At 40.7% G+C, this 15109-nt stretch overlaps 1 long non-coding RNA gene across 1 annotated transcript; it reads right to left on the reverse strand.

Annotated features, from left to right (window-relative positions):
- Positions 1-3725: 3725 nt before the first annotated feature.
- Positions 3726-13330, reverse strand: LOC146433067 (uncharacterized). The gene is made up of 4 exons (XR_014853912.1): positions 13218-13330; positions 10490-10606; positions 6598-6677; positions 3726-4197 (listed from the first exon to the last, which is right to left on the reverse strand). It is a non-coding gene; the product is annotated as an uncharacterized LOC146433067 (long non-coding RNA).
- Between the last annotated feature and the right edge of the window lie 1779 nt (positions 13331-15109).

The following is a 15109-nucleotide window of genomic DNA, read 5'->3' on the forward strand; positions in this document are numbered from 1 at the left end:
CCCAATATGAAATTACAATTAGTATTGTAATTTATACTTTTTTTCAGTCAGTAACAGTTCCACAACCAGAAGGGAAAAGAGTCTATAAGGTTTCTTCTCTCCCATGTTCAACACTGGGATAAAAGCAGGAGGAAATACCTAAATACACAAACTTGGACCTCAATATGACACAACAAACAGCTCTTGGAGTTGCCTTTATTCACTCCCATTCATTTAACCTCCTTCTATTGCTTCAGGATAAAATTTTCTCAACTAACATGACCTCAAGCTGTGTCTGCCCCAGACATATTTGTTTGCTAAACTCTACAGATGACATTTATTTGCACAGATCAGCCTCTCCCTACTCTGAGCAGCCACAAGGACTCTGAGCAGGGCTTGACATCAGCCTTAGGATGCCACAATTCCAGGCTGGCAGCAGAAAGCCTCTGTAGAGCTCCCTGGGAGTCTCTGAATAAACATCAATAGTCACCAGAAAAAGTTACCAGCCATAAAACACTGTTTTATTACTCCCTGCACTTAAATGTTTATTCGAACTCACAGATGGCTCTTGCTAAATCAAATGAGAAATTAAAAGAGACAATAAGGCAGAAGTGTTGTGGCTACTGCTGAAGGAGATCAGGATTACTCCCAACCTCACTCCCTGCACAAACTGCAGGAGAAGGTGGAATAAATAAGATGCACAGGTATTTTGGATAGACACAGACACCTCCTCTGAAGGACAGGCGAAATTTTTTTGCTGCCACAGCAAGAGTTAAAACCAATTCCGTTACCTCTTCCTTAGAAAGCTCCTCACATTCCACCTACCTTAAATTGCTGCCTGACTTAAGTAATCATCTCCTTCGGGCCCTTAAGCAATGACTGGAGCTGAGGTGAGTGAAAACCAAATTTCATCAGCACCAGCTGAGGTAGCACAGGAGAAGCAGAGGTGTTTCTGCTATCAGGGAGTGTATAAAACATTGGCAGTTGAGAAAGGAAGGAGCCCTTTCCCACCTGACAGGTTTTTAATATTTTCACTCAGTGTGGCTGAGTGCTGCCCCAGGCATCCCAAAGTTTGCTGCACCACATCATTCATTTCAACAATTCTCTCAGACACGGAGAGCAAAAAGAAAACACATTAAAAAATATCAAGGCAGGCAAGCTGGTGCTTTTGGGGAACTCAAATGCACAGTTCACTCCTAGTGAGAGCTCTCACTGAGTCCCATCCCTGCTGTTGATGCAGCCAAGTGTTCAAGTGGGTTCTTCTAGAAAAGCATGGAGGTGGAGGAGACCAAAACTGTTGAGCACTGATGGCACTGTGAGCTGTCCATCACACATCAGGGCTGGTCTGATGGTGGATTTTTCATTTCCTCCAGTCTCTGAAGAGCTGGGACTGATTTTCTATCAGGTACAAATGTTTGAGGCTCACCCACAAACAAGTGCTGCTTTAGCTTCCATTCTTTTTCCAGCTGCTTTCCCTGTGGTGTTCCATGGGCCTCCTGTTGCTGAAGGAGCCAGGAACAGCTTTTGTCCTCTCCTCATCTTTCTCTGGAGCCAGGAGAGAGATTGTGCAGCATTCTCAAGCAGCATCCTGCAGCAATGGTAACATAAAAAGGGGAAAAGCTGTTCCCAGATGGCTGATCTGACTCTTTTGGAGCACATTTTAAATTGATCATGTTTGGGTCGTTTTAGGGCAGCTTAGCAAGTTCCACATCAGGAAATCAGAACTCACAGAGCATGCTCAGCCTCTGTCTCTGCTGTAAAATGAGCTTTACCACTTTGATTTGGTTCCTTTTGCTCTTTGCTCTGAGGCTTTGGACTGTGGGTGCTGGAAAGGGCTGGACTGAAGCTCAAGAAGTGCTTGGACAACAACTTGTTTGGACAACACAGCATTCTGGGGATTCTCAGGATTTCTGGGGTCCTGAGCAGGCTCAGGAGTTGGACTCAATGATCCTGTAGGTCCCTTCCACCCAGGATATTCTGTGATTCCATGACTTTTTCAGGAATAGAGCTTGCAGGTTTCACTGCCTGCCTGTGGGGAATTTTTGTGGCAGAGCACAGTTTCAACCAGTCCCTGTTCTTTTTATCATTCAAGAGAAGAATAGACTTATTTAATTCAGGTCATGCTCCTTCCTTTTAGTTCATTTTCTTTGCACAAAACAGAGTCTCAACTTCCAGCTCAACACTCAAAATACACCATAAAAATATGCATCACTGATCTAAACAACATACACATGCAAATTCCCCCTCTGTAATTAATTAAGCTCTCCTAAACATAATTTTATTCCTGGAAAGTCCAAGCAGAGCTTTTTACCTCTTCTTTAGGTGCTACTTGGACATAAATATAACAGTTTATGTTATGTTATCTTATATTCTCTCATGTTTTCTTCACAGGCAGCACAGTGCATGGGGTGAGAGAGTAGAATTTACATTTCTGCTCCAATACCACCTTTAAAGCTTAATTTTATCAATTTGCTCAGACACCTCACTACACTTCAGCTCTGAATATGAATATAGAACACTTACAAAAGCCTCATTCTGAAATCCCCATTTTGGTTATACACAGAAGCAGATGCAGAGTCACAGAGAAAAGAGAATCTGTGCACATGAGCAGGTCAGACACAAAACACCACAGAGAATTGAGTATTTCTTGGACACAAATCTCAGCTTTCAGAAGGCAAATGTCACACACACCACACACCTCCACAGGCTGAAAGAGAACCCTGAAGAGTCATCCACAGATGTGCTTGGCTATGAAAGAAATCCAAATATTTACATATAAATAAGGAATATTTTTGGCCAGCAGGGCACCAGGAAAGTCAGAGTTGTGTGGCCAAGCAGGAGCTGATGAAGCAGGAATTCCATGGAATAAGAACCCAACAAAGAGGGGAAGGAGCAATGTCTGCAGCACCTCAGCACCTCACTCCCTCCATCCACTGCCCCTAAACAACCTCAGCCAAGGCCTGAGCAGGCAGAAGAGCTGAAATGTTTGAATCTGATGAGAAAGAGGCAGAGCACTGACACTGCAGGCCTGGGATACTCACTGAACAAAGGGAAAAAATGGAAATTCCTGAGCTGGAGATCAGGAAAACCTTGCAGGTGCCAATCACCCCCTCACAAACCCCCAAAATAAAACTGAACCAGTCAAATCATGTTGTCTGGATTATTAAATCAAGAAAACACAGCTAATACCATTACCAAGAGCTAAGGAGTGTTTCATTTTATTGTCAAAAAGAGCAGGCAGGTTCCTTCACTTTTCATTTCTGCATAACCTCACCTTCCCAGCACAATGGTGGCAAACACCACAGCATGAAAAGCAATTTTCTGAGCGCAGGATTCATCCTACAGGCTGAAACTCCTACCAAAAATCAAGCTTCAGTGACTCCAAATGCCTGAATTAAGTACCCAGCTGCTGTGGTGGGCCCAAGATCCTGAGCCAGTCCAAAGGAATCATCCTCCACAGACAAATGAGTGCTCTTGAGATTCAAACAAAAAGCCACCAAATAAAATTGCTCACAGGTGGCCAGCAGCAAACTGGATATAAATTGGATTACAGGATTGTCAAATGTAATAGCAACTGTTCTCTAGCAAATGAGGAAAGAAGGTTCTCTCCACCCTTCTGTGTGCTCAGGAAACTAGAGAAATGACATCCCTGAAAAAGAAATGCACAATTTCTTTATAATTTATTGAATAGCTTTAGATTTGTAACATAATACAGCACTCAAAAAGCAATGTAAGATAAACCACTCTTTCAGCTTACACACACAGTGTTTGCAGTTACTCAACTACTGCTAAAAGAAATTATTTATTCTTGCAGAAAGCTGAACACTGGATAGAGAGAAAACCATTTAGTTTCCATTTACTAGCTTAAAGTTCTGTCACATGCTGCAACAGACCATTCTGCAGCTAATTTTGTTAATTTTAGATAAATTTCAGCTTCAGTGCCTGTCTTAAAGCCCCATTATTTAAAACATATTTGAATGTTCTGAGAAAGCATTAAGTTTTAGTGGAGGAAGAAGAAACTACACAGCAAATTTCCCCCCAAATTTACCAACTTCTGTTGAGGAAAGTTTCATTCTTTCTTTCTCTTTCTCAAACTGTGCCATTCTTGATGCTTTGCAGTCTAATTTTCCACAAGCATCTTGGATCAAAAGCATCCAGATGTTTCCTTCCAGCTCTGCCTAGTGCCAGATTTCCCATCGATGTGAAATCACAGAAGTTCTGAAACAAAGCAGGAATTTTATGAGCATTATACAGTCAAGTCTTCAAGGAATCTCAGCAGTCATTTGCCTCATCATATGGATTGGCTGCATTAAACTCCTCCTAAATTTAATTACATTCCTAAACAATGGAGCTACCAGAGCTTTTATAGCAAACACAGCTGGAGCCATAAAAAGGTGAATTAGTCACATCCTAAGGACCAAGGGGAACTCCTGCCAGACACTTATCTCTGATCAGTTTAGCAAAGTTTTAATGTGGGGTTTTAACTGCTGCCTCTCATTAGATACAACGGCTTGAAAGAAAAGCACTGCTGGAGAGAGAAGATCCTTTTCAACTAAAAATGCTGTTTAGAAATGAATGCATTTCTGATGACCAAAGAAATTAATAGATAAAAACCAAGTTAATCCGGAAGTGGAACAAAACTTGACTCTCAGAGCAGCAAGGTTAGGGAAGCACCTCCCAAATGTGGTATAAACGGCAAAAACAAATTAACCAAAAATCATGTGCTGCCTGCACAACAAGGCCTTTCATGGAGAATTGTTTTCCCCAAACACACAGGGAATTTGAATTCTCCTTCTACCATTCCCTCAGCAGCGAGCTGAGTGCTGAACAATGTGGCATAACCAGCAGCTCCATGAGGAATTCCACGTGGGGCAGCTTGATTGCCTTCCAGCCACATCTCCCAGTGAATACAATGATTATTTCCCAAGCAGCAAACCCAGAGTGCAGCCATGACTTTGACTAAGGTTCCTTCCCACCCTCAGCCCGTCATTCATCTATCAATGTTCCATTTCTTCTGTCACACAAGAATTTCTGCAAGCTCCCACTGTTAGCTTTAATTAGGATATTCTGAGTCATTTTGCATCAGCAGCAAATTGTCACCTATTTAGCTGCTTTTCCAGACCACATTTGTTCAGGCCTTGGAATTGGCCTCCACATGAAAATCTGTCCTTCAGTTCCTCTTCTTTTTCAATGAGTTATGAATGCCTAAAAAAGCCTGATTTTTTAATCCAACGCTCATTCAATTTCCTAAAAAGCTTTTATATAATCTTAAAGAGGCTTTTTGGAAAAATCTACAGATATGTAAATTATGTCACCCACATCCACATTCTTGTTAACTTCTCCTAAAATCTTCCAGATAGTGTTTATCTTCATAAAAGTTACAGAGATAACTCCCCAACATATGTTTGTCCATTCCTCTGAGTGCCTTATTTTTTTTTATGCTGTACTAAGTCAGATTTGAATTCAGCTGCACACTGAAACAAAGGCTGGTGTGAGAGTTACTCCCTGCTATTCCCTCTGCACCCAGGCAGATCTAAGTGGTGTCCCACAGCAGCAGGCTGGTAATTTCACATTTTAATTCCCTTACAAGTACTGGGTGAAGACCATCTGGTCTTTGTGCAGTGTTACTGCTCAATTTATTGATTTGTTTCAAAACTCGAGGATGCTGAAGAGAATAAAGCTGTTGCAAAGGTCAACCCAGTCCAACAAGCCCTACAGAAAACACATTTTGCAAGATCATTTACCTAGAAAAACTCAACCACAGATGTGGTGCCTGGTTTTGTGCTTTTTTGCCATCATTCTGGCTGGGTTATGTGCAGAAACAGAAGGGAATTTGACCGAAGTCATAACACTAAAGCTGCTCTATAGCCCAAAATCATGCTACAAATCATTTGCATTTATTAAGCCATTTACTTTTATACACACAACTGAAAACACATGAACACAGGGTTAAGTATCTATAAATACATCCCTGCTCTTGCAAAATGTAACCTTTCCATTTTAAATCCAGTTCCCCTACAAAAAATACACAACAGTGCCTCAGTTTCACACTCACACACAAACACTCTCTGAATCTCTACAATTAAATCTACTCTGGTTTTCTCTCTATTTTTCCTTGCCCAGATCCCCTCATCTTCAAAAAAATATCCTGGAAATCAAGCTGATTTTATCAGGGCTTTGTCTAGTGGATGCTGCATTTCTAATAACCCAAAATAAGTAAATCACCCTCATTTGATGGAAATGGAACCACCTGAAGTAGGAATTGTACAGAAGAATTGGGTTTTGTGCATCCTGCAGGAGCTTTTAGTTCCTGGCTGCCACACACACCAAAGAATAGCAATTGATTGTTTGGGTTTGCTGAGCTGAGGTGGATGGCAGGTGTTTAGAAGGTACAGCAGGCTCCCTGCTGAGGGCTGCCTGCCCAACAGGAGCTCTGATGGACCAAAGGCTGGAGCCTGCTGAGGAGCTGAGGTCAGGGCAGTGCTGAACAGCAGGGAATCCAGACAAAATCAGCAGAACCTGCCCCTGGCTGCAGCAAGGGCTGGGGGAAGAGGTCTGTGTGCCTCAGTCCTGCAGACCAGAAGTTTCTGTGACAAGGGTCTGACAGAGAAAACTCACCAGCAAAGTCCAGCTCTGCAGTGCAGTCAGCCCTGGTTTTTGTTGTCTGCTCTGCTCTCCCTCCATGTGTTCATTCCCAGCTGCAAGGGGAAAAGAAAAGAACAGATGGAGGACAGGAAGAAAAGTTTGAGCAGCAAGGACTAAATGGCTCCTGTAACAGAGGGTAAAGAAAAAGAGAAGGAATTGCAAATGCTTCTTTGTTTTATCTTGTAATCCATTGTACCTTGATTAGCACTGCTGGGAGGAGAAGGAGCCAGGCTGGTTGGAGAACATGGAAAGAAAGGCCAGGAGAATGTGGGAGGAATCTGGGCCAGATCTCAGTGGTGTCCAACACCCACCACCTTACTCTGCATAGGAGACTTCGGCAAAAGGCAGTTTGTTCAGAAACCAAGGTAAAAGTTTGACTGTTTACTGTCAGAGGATTCCTGAAAAAGCATTTCTAATCAAACCAATACTGTCACTGAGCAAAACAAATAAAACCAGCTACAGCACTCCTCAGTTATCTTTTCTTTACCGTGAACCCCAGAATGGAGCAGCTGCCACATTCAGGTGACAATTTGGTTGACGTTTTGACACCTCATTCACACTCAGAGCATTGTTCTTCTCTTGGAAGCAAACAGATTTTGCTTTAAATAGCCCACTGCATGCAGTGCTACTTGCAGGCACAAAGCCTTGGGTGCCATTCACGAAAAGCAATGTTTAGCTGAGTTGTAAATTAGGAGACAACGGAATTTGGATCAAAATGAAGAGTCAAATATTGGGTGGATACCACCAAAAGGAGATATTACACGTTGTTCTTTTTAATTAAGAAGAAATAGCAGCAGTACCAACGAGGATAATTAGAATTTTCAGCATGTTTTTCCTCAAGCACTTGTTGAGCCCCTGGAAACAGTCACTGGCATGAGTGAAATGGGCACCACCACCCAACTCGTGCTCTGCATCCTGAGCTCAGCGCTGCAGGGGCTGCAGAGCACTTGGAAACAGGAAAGCTTTGACAGTAGAGGATTCACTCATGTCCAATTTAGCCTCACCAAAAGAAAATAAATGCTGCCAGTAACAGGCATCCAGCTCCTTTATGCTATTTCTGTCAGGGAAAAAAGTACTGGAAGTGTTTCTTTGTTACATTCCATTTCTTAAGTTTGTGCCTAAATCCATATTTAATGTTTCATTTTGACTCAAATCCTGCTGTCCAACGCTGTGAAATCTTACTGTGCTTCTGGAAATCACTCCAAATTGACAAAGAGAACATTCTCACATGAAACAAAGCTCATGCCAAACCTCACAAGGCTTAGCTCCCTTCCTTATTCACATCCACACAGAGACAATTTAGGAAATAAGACATTTTTAAAAGGTGTTTTAACTGAAGGCCTGTTTTCCTTTGGGGGAATTGAGATGGTCACACAACAACCAGCACAGGAATCCATGGTGGGAATAGAACTGGGGCTCCCAAGAGAACAGCAACAAATTCATCCCTTTTAGGCTTTCCAAGATCGTTCTCCACAGCATCATGGAATGGTTTGGGGTGGGAAGGACCTGAAGGTGATCCCATTAGAGAAAGGGGTAATCAATAGGTAACTCAGGTTAACTACTGAGAGACAGAATATGTGAATTGGGGCAAATCAATAACATGTTGAGAGCACAGCTGTCTTAGGCAAGCAATCTGCAACTAATAAAACTCCACAGTTATTTCTTTTTCTGATATTTGACTAAATGAAAACAAAAAAAAAAAAAAAGCTTTTGTTGAGCAGCAAGCATTCTATTTTGTTTAGAAAAATTGTCAGGAAAGCAGCCTCATCACTCTTCAGCTGCATTATTAAATGTAGATGCCATGCAAAGCAGTCCTGATAAACACCCTGCAGCCAGATCAAAGTCCTGGAGTGAAAAATAACCCCCACTGCTGTAAATTGTGTGTCTGGTGTGATTTTCTAAGCACTCCCCACCTGCTGTGCCATCAGCCTGGTCCTAGTGCTGCCTCACAGTTGGTATTTCTGCAGCTGTACATTGTGGGAACAATGCAAACACGAGAGATGTTAATGCAGAAGTTGAACATCCCCATTTTTACAGGTTCAGTAGAAAATGCTCGAGGGAAGAGGCAGGAAAATGGTTTACTCTGAGATTATTGGTATATTCAAAGCATTGTACACATAAGTTATGTAAGCAAACTCATCAACTTCCACAGAATTACACTGCCAAATAAATTCAGGTGGAAAGATTAAGATGAAAAATATTCTCTAGAAAGCTATTTTGACTTTCCAAACAGACATCATGCAGCATAAGGGATGTTATGTGGTGATGCTTATCCAAGAAAGTTAAGCAAGTTTTAATTTGTACTGCAGAAGGGAATTGCAGATAACTATAAAACACTGTCTTTTGAAGTGCTGTAAGTTATAAATGTCTGTTCAATTATGAAAAGATACTTCATGTCCCCAGTGCAACTCAGAAAAACTAAAGGGCAACCATCACATTTCTGTATTGGTTTTTGATGAAGTGAACAACATTTGAAACTCCTCAGAACATTAAATCTTCTCTTTCACGCGGTTTGTAAAACATCAGGATGATTTCCAGTACTCTTTAAATCCAAGTTATGGACTAATTTCAAAGATTTTCCATAAAATTAGGTTCTTGCCCATCAGGCCTAAAAGATTTCCAGTAAAATGAAAGCTAGCTCAGCAACGATAATATTCATAACTCTGCATGTTATTTATCATTCTTGTCAATCTGTCTTAACTTTGGCCTGGGCAATGGTTGAACTAATCCTTAAACCTTCAGCCCTGATCTAATCAGCTCTTAATCAGACAGCAGGAAACCCCTGCAATTGCTTAAATACCTCTGTTAAAAATGAAAACAGGCAAAAATACATACAAAGCAGGTTATTGTCTCTAGCCATAGTGCATTTCCTACAAACAGAGCAAATCCCAATCTATTTGATTTAGCAATGATTTAGGATGTCTCTCCATATTGGCCATGAAGCTTTCCAGCTTCAAAACTGAAAAAAATCTCATCAGCTTGTTTAATATCTGCAGGGAAATGGAAGTTTGGTGCTGCACTTCATCAGAATGGAAAATGCTGTGGGTTGTTTGGTTTCTTTTTCCCATCCCAATTTCAAACCCATACAAGGCTGAATCCAGAGAGGTTGTGGGCTCCACATGCCTGGCAGTGTCCAAGGCTAGGCTGGACAGGGCCTGGAGCAACCTGGGATAGTGGAAAATGTTCCTGCCACAGCAGGGGTGGAATTAAAGGGTTTTTGATGTCCCTTCCAACCCAAACCACTCTGTGATTCCATGAAATTTCCAAGCATTCCCCAGCAAGTAGTTTGGAAAGGGAAACAGAGCCACATGAAGACCATTATTACATCCAGTTTCAGTTTTCCCACTTTTAGCTACCTCACAGGAGGGAAGATTGGCTATAAATAAACCTCTTATTAAATACTACACCTTCCTGCATGGGAAATATTTGTCTACCTACAACCAAGCTGAAGAGTTGATTTCCACCCACATGAGTCTTGCAAGGACTGCAAATAAACACGAGGAATTTAGACAGCAAAATGTGAGAACCTTTAGACTGACAATGACAATGCTTCCTAGCAATGAAATTCTGCACATCTGGGAAGTTATTTTAGTAGCCATAGCACAGCTTTAAATAAAAAAAAAGCTGGACAGGGGGTTGTAAAATTCGGGTAATGTAAAAAGGTTTTAAAGCAGAAGTCAAGGCAGTCAGCAGCTCCCCCTGGGCTCAGAGTGTGTTCCCTGCAGCAGAACATTTGTTTGAAGATGATTTCCTCAGCTCTTTATTTCTCAGGCAGTTTATTAGCCTGAACCCTGTGTCCTACACCTGACAAAGTTTATAGCAGTTGAAAGATGTTGGAAATTATTTCCAGGAGCTCTTCCCTTACCAAACCATCCACAGGAGTGGCTGCTCCTGGCACTGCAAGCCTTTCTTCCCAAATCCTGGCTGATCCACTGACTGAGCAGGGTGAGGCACTGGGATCCAGCAGGGATGAGCAAAGACTCTGCATTAAAAAGGACATTTTATGAAATGGATTCCAAAGTCATTTAAACAGTGACAGCAACAATGTCACTGAGAACAGGATGTGCTTTTTCTCTGGCAAGCCTCCCACAGGCTTTATCAAGAACAGATAGGGGCTGTCCCTGCGTGTTCTAGGATTTCATCATCCAAATTTAAGCCATTTGCATGGTCTGTGCTGAAGGGGAGGCCACGATATTTGCTTTTTACCAAGGAGTAAAGAGCAGAAAGAAGTAATCAGAACCCTTATCTCTGCTCCCATTTCAGTCTTCTTCAGAAAAAATACACAACCAGAGTAACTTGTCATCCTTTAAATTGATACAAGCCCTAAAAGTCACCTTTAAAAATCAGACAGGAAGAAAAATAATGGGGAGGGCTGGGCAGGAGAGGAGGTGTTGTATCTGTAACTGCAGCTTTTTCTGTTTTCAAAATTGTTGACATAACTGTTCTCTCACTCCTTTCTCGCCTGATTGAGAGGTCCCACATTTCTGCAGCTCAGGTCACCTTACCTACAATAAACATGGAGCAGAATGAGGATTTAACCCTCATTAACAGATCAGTCAAGAGAGAAATAACCTGGGCAAACCCAATGATTGGAATCAAACAGGACAGATGATGTGGTGCATCCCTGCCTCAAAAGCTGCTGGGATTTTTTAACAAGAAACCTTTTTGTTCTTTCTGTTTGTGGCTGCTGCTCTCATTGTGATCATAAAGCTGCTTTTACAGCACTACCAGCTAAATGCAAATAACAGCAGCTGTGTTTCAAGCAACAGATGATGCATCTATTTGATAATTTAATAGTAACTCTAATGTAATATAAGGAGGAAAATTAAATATGGTAGAGGAGAAAGTATATTTGTATTTGGCAAGCTCCAGTAGCCAGACAAAAATAATGCAACAGAGCATGATTTTTCCAGGCTGTTTCATTGCACTTTGAGAAAAGTGTTCACATTTTTCAAAGTGAGCCACATTCAATTAACTTCTCTTCAGGTTTCCCTGTATAAATGATTCAAACTTCCAATAAAAACCATAAAATAATTGTCAGGGCTCTGGTGCAGAGGCAGCATTGGTAGAAATAGTTTGTGGGTACCACTCTGTATTTTGATAATTTTTCCTTCCTCTGTCTCAGTCATTTCCCAGTTTACAGCCTTTTAAGGTCATAAGCAGAATTTTGGTAGATCCAAGCACAATTCCCAGCTCACAATAATCACCTCTCCACCTCCATGCAGATGTTTATTCTAGAGTTCTGCATCCACTGCTGTTATTTTATGGTACAGAAAAACTTGCTACAGCAGAAAATCACGGAAAGCTTCTCCTAAGAGAGTAAAGAGTTCCTTTAACCAAAAATCAGCAAATCTACAGTAAATTTAACACAGGGAAGAACCACAGGAGACAAAGGAAAACAAAATAAATAGAGTTTTACTATTTCTTCTCACAAAATAAATTTTAGATAAAAAGGTAGAAGTACCACGACTGAAACACTGCCAAAAAAAAAAAAACAACTAAAAATTATGTTTGTATTCTTCAACACAAACACTGAGTAATTTTTGTTGCATTAAGTTCAGAGAAATATATGATAAACACACACTGGACCAAATCCTAAAGGATTTGCTGAGGTGTTTTCATTGGGTTTGGGTTTTTTCCCAGACTTTTTAGTTAACAGAGAATCTAATTCTAACCTAGCAAGGTTTCACATTTCATTCTGCTGAATATCTGTTCCTTAACTTCTCTGTTCTAGTTGCTTTGCAAGTCAGCATTTAAAATCCCTCAGTTTCACTGAAATAAATGACAGCTTTTTTTTAAGGGTTTTTATGTCCCTCAATATATTGAAAATTAGTTTTGTTTTTGGAGGCTTCCATTTCTTGGGCTTGTTAACTGATCTGTATTATTAACATCAAGTAGATTATTATGTTTCCATCCCTTACCAAAAGCATAAGCATATTAAACAACCTAATTAATCCTAATTAACTAGAAAGTCACAGAACACTTCTCTTGACCAAAATAATTCAGAAATGCTCCAGTGTTGATGGCTTGCAATTTGCAGAATTCATTTTTGAAATGGAAAAGACAGATGTATTTGTCTCTGATGCAAATGGTCTGGATAAATTAAAACTAATTGGGTTTATGTGTTCCTGATAATTAAATGAGATGCATGTAAGCTATATTATGATGGAGGAAAGAACAACTCTTAATTCTTATAAATGAGATGCAGCAAATGACAGCATCTTCAAATCTACTCAAGGGTAAAATCAAATGGTAGGACAGAGCAGAGATGTTTTCAGTGGAATTCATTCCTTGCTGGTTGAAAAAAACCAAGAAAACTTCAATTTTCACTGTCCAATCTTTGCACATCCTTGTGTGCAAAGGCAGCTGGAGAAAGGACTTTGTGTGGCTTCCACAGCTTGGAGGAATTAACCATAATTCTACATAAAAACAACAAAGTCAGGCAGACAAGCAGAAGCCAATTAAATATTTCAAGGATTCCCAGGTAAGTCGATCTGCATTTTAAGCACAAGAAGAAGTAATTTCCCAGGATTTAAGTTGTGTAAAATCAGGTTACCAAAAGTTAATGTGCACAAAAAGACAAGTTGACTCACCCAAGAAGCTCCAGAAAATAAACTGGTCTTTCATCTTCCCCCTCCTTCATTTCTCTCTCTCTCTAAATGGGCTGAAAAGATGATTTTTCTGTGCAAATTCCTTGGCACTTGGGTATGGATCAGACATCCCTACAACAGACATGGGTAGGAATAAAAAAAACCTTAAAAGAAAAAAAAAAACCACAAAAAACCATATCACCATCATTTGTACATTGTATTTGTATCAGGGCAGAAATCATAGAATGGTTAAGGTTGGAAGAGACCATAACAATCATGCAGAGAATTACATTAAACCACATCCATAATAATAAACAGCTTTCAACTTTTCACCACTTGATTTGTTCTCTCAGCAACAAATATATCACAGAACTGCATCAATTCAGATGCTGGTTTTGGTCTTCTGGTTAGGATATCACTTCCACCACTACAACTTAGAGAGAGGGGGAGAAAAATCAACACAAAACATCTTCAAATGAGCTAAACCCAGGACCACAAAACAGAGATATATTAAAATCACCACTGCCTAAACAGTGACCACTAATGCATTGAAGAAAGCTTATTTTTAGCCCAAATTTTGTTGGAGGTGTTATCAGAAGCATTTTTTATTTTTCTTTCAAGCGAAAGGGATGGGAAGGGAAAACTTTGAAAAAATCAGATGTTGAAAGCACTCAGTGACTTTCTGGTTATCTCCAACAAGCCCAAATTTAAAGGATTACCCTGACTGCTGAGGGCTCCAGGCACACTCTGCAGCAGCAGCTGCTCCATCAGTTTTCCTGTTCAAAAAGCTTGGGAACAGCATGGAAGCAGTCAGGCTGTCTGTGCCAGGGAAATGAGTGTAATAGGAATATTTGGAAGAGTAACTGAAAAAGAAAGGTTATATTGATGAGAGAAAAGCACTGGCCTTCCTCTCCAAAGCAGAACACCTGCTTGGGGATTTTATACCTCAAATTCTTTCTGACAAAGAGCTGCTGTAATAAAACATCAATATATGGTAAACTCTATAAAGAAAACTGAGGTGGAAAATATGCCCTCACCTTAAAGCCAAGAAATGAGGCAGGAAATCAAATCAATGGTGTGTTCAGCCTGATGGCTCTGGTTTGTATGAATTAGGGTGGCTGAAGTACTTTTTCCTGTAAAAGAAATCGGTGGAAAGATGAGAGTGGTGTTTAATATTAGTGCAGAGCTGCTGGGGGAGCACAGAGAACAGAGCAGAGTGCAAATCCAAACAGGACTGGGGGAAAGTGCCAGAAAGCAAAGCAGAAAGTGGAATGTTCCCACTGCTCCATCAGTGAAGGGCACCTGCCAGCCCTGAGCACAGAAAAGCAGCAGATAAACTTTCCCTTTCTACAGGGAAGTTTCTGTGCACAGTAATTGCCATCAAGTTTAGATCCCTGCCAGAAAATCCAACCAGAAACATTCAAGAACAATGGCGAGACAAAAGCTTTTCATTAATCCCCAAGATTTCAAAATTTCCCAATGCAACAAGACAAACTTTTGTCACTGCTTCTGATACACCTTTTTTATCAAAACTAGGGGAGAAGGAGGAAGTTTTCCTTAAAACCCCAGTGGAGGAAACAAAAGAATGAAGAAGTGTCAGGCACATGAAGGGAAAGAGAGCTTTAAAGCTAAGTATGCTGCTGTACCTGAGAATCCTAAAGATGTTAGCAAAAAATCCCATTTAGGTAACTTCAAAACCACTCAATTTCTGGGTACAATTAAGCCTCTCCTCAAAAGGAGCAGAAAGCCCCCAAACCCTCTTTACATCAAAGCACCACACTGGCCAAGGGACCTTTTACAGAAATTATAATAATTGCATTAAACCTTACATTTTCTGGGGAGGAGGAAGAGAAAAAAAGCTTTTTATACAACACAAATGCAGAAATTCGAAAAGG

Source organism: Lichenostomus cassidix, chromosome 9 (genome assembly GCF_008360975.1).
Source record: "Lichenostomus cassidix isolate B80296 chromosome 9, HeHo_3.0, whole genome shotgun sequence".
Lineage (NCBI taxonomy): Eukaryota > Metazoa > Chordata > Aves > Passeriformes > Meliphagidae > Lichenostomus > Lichenostomus cassidix.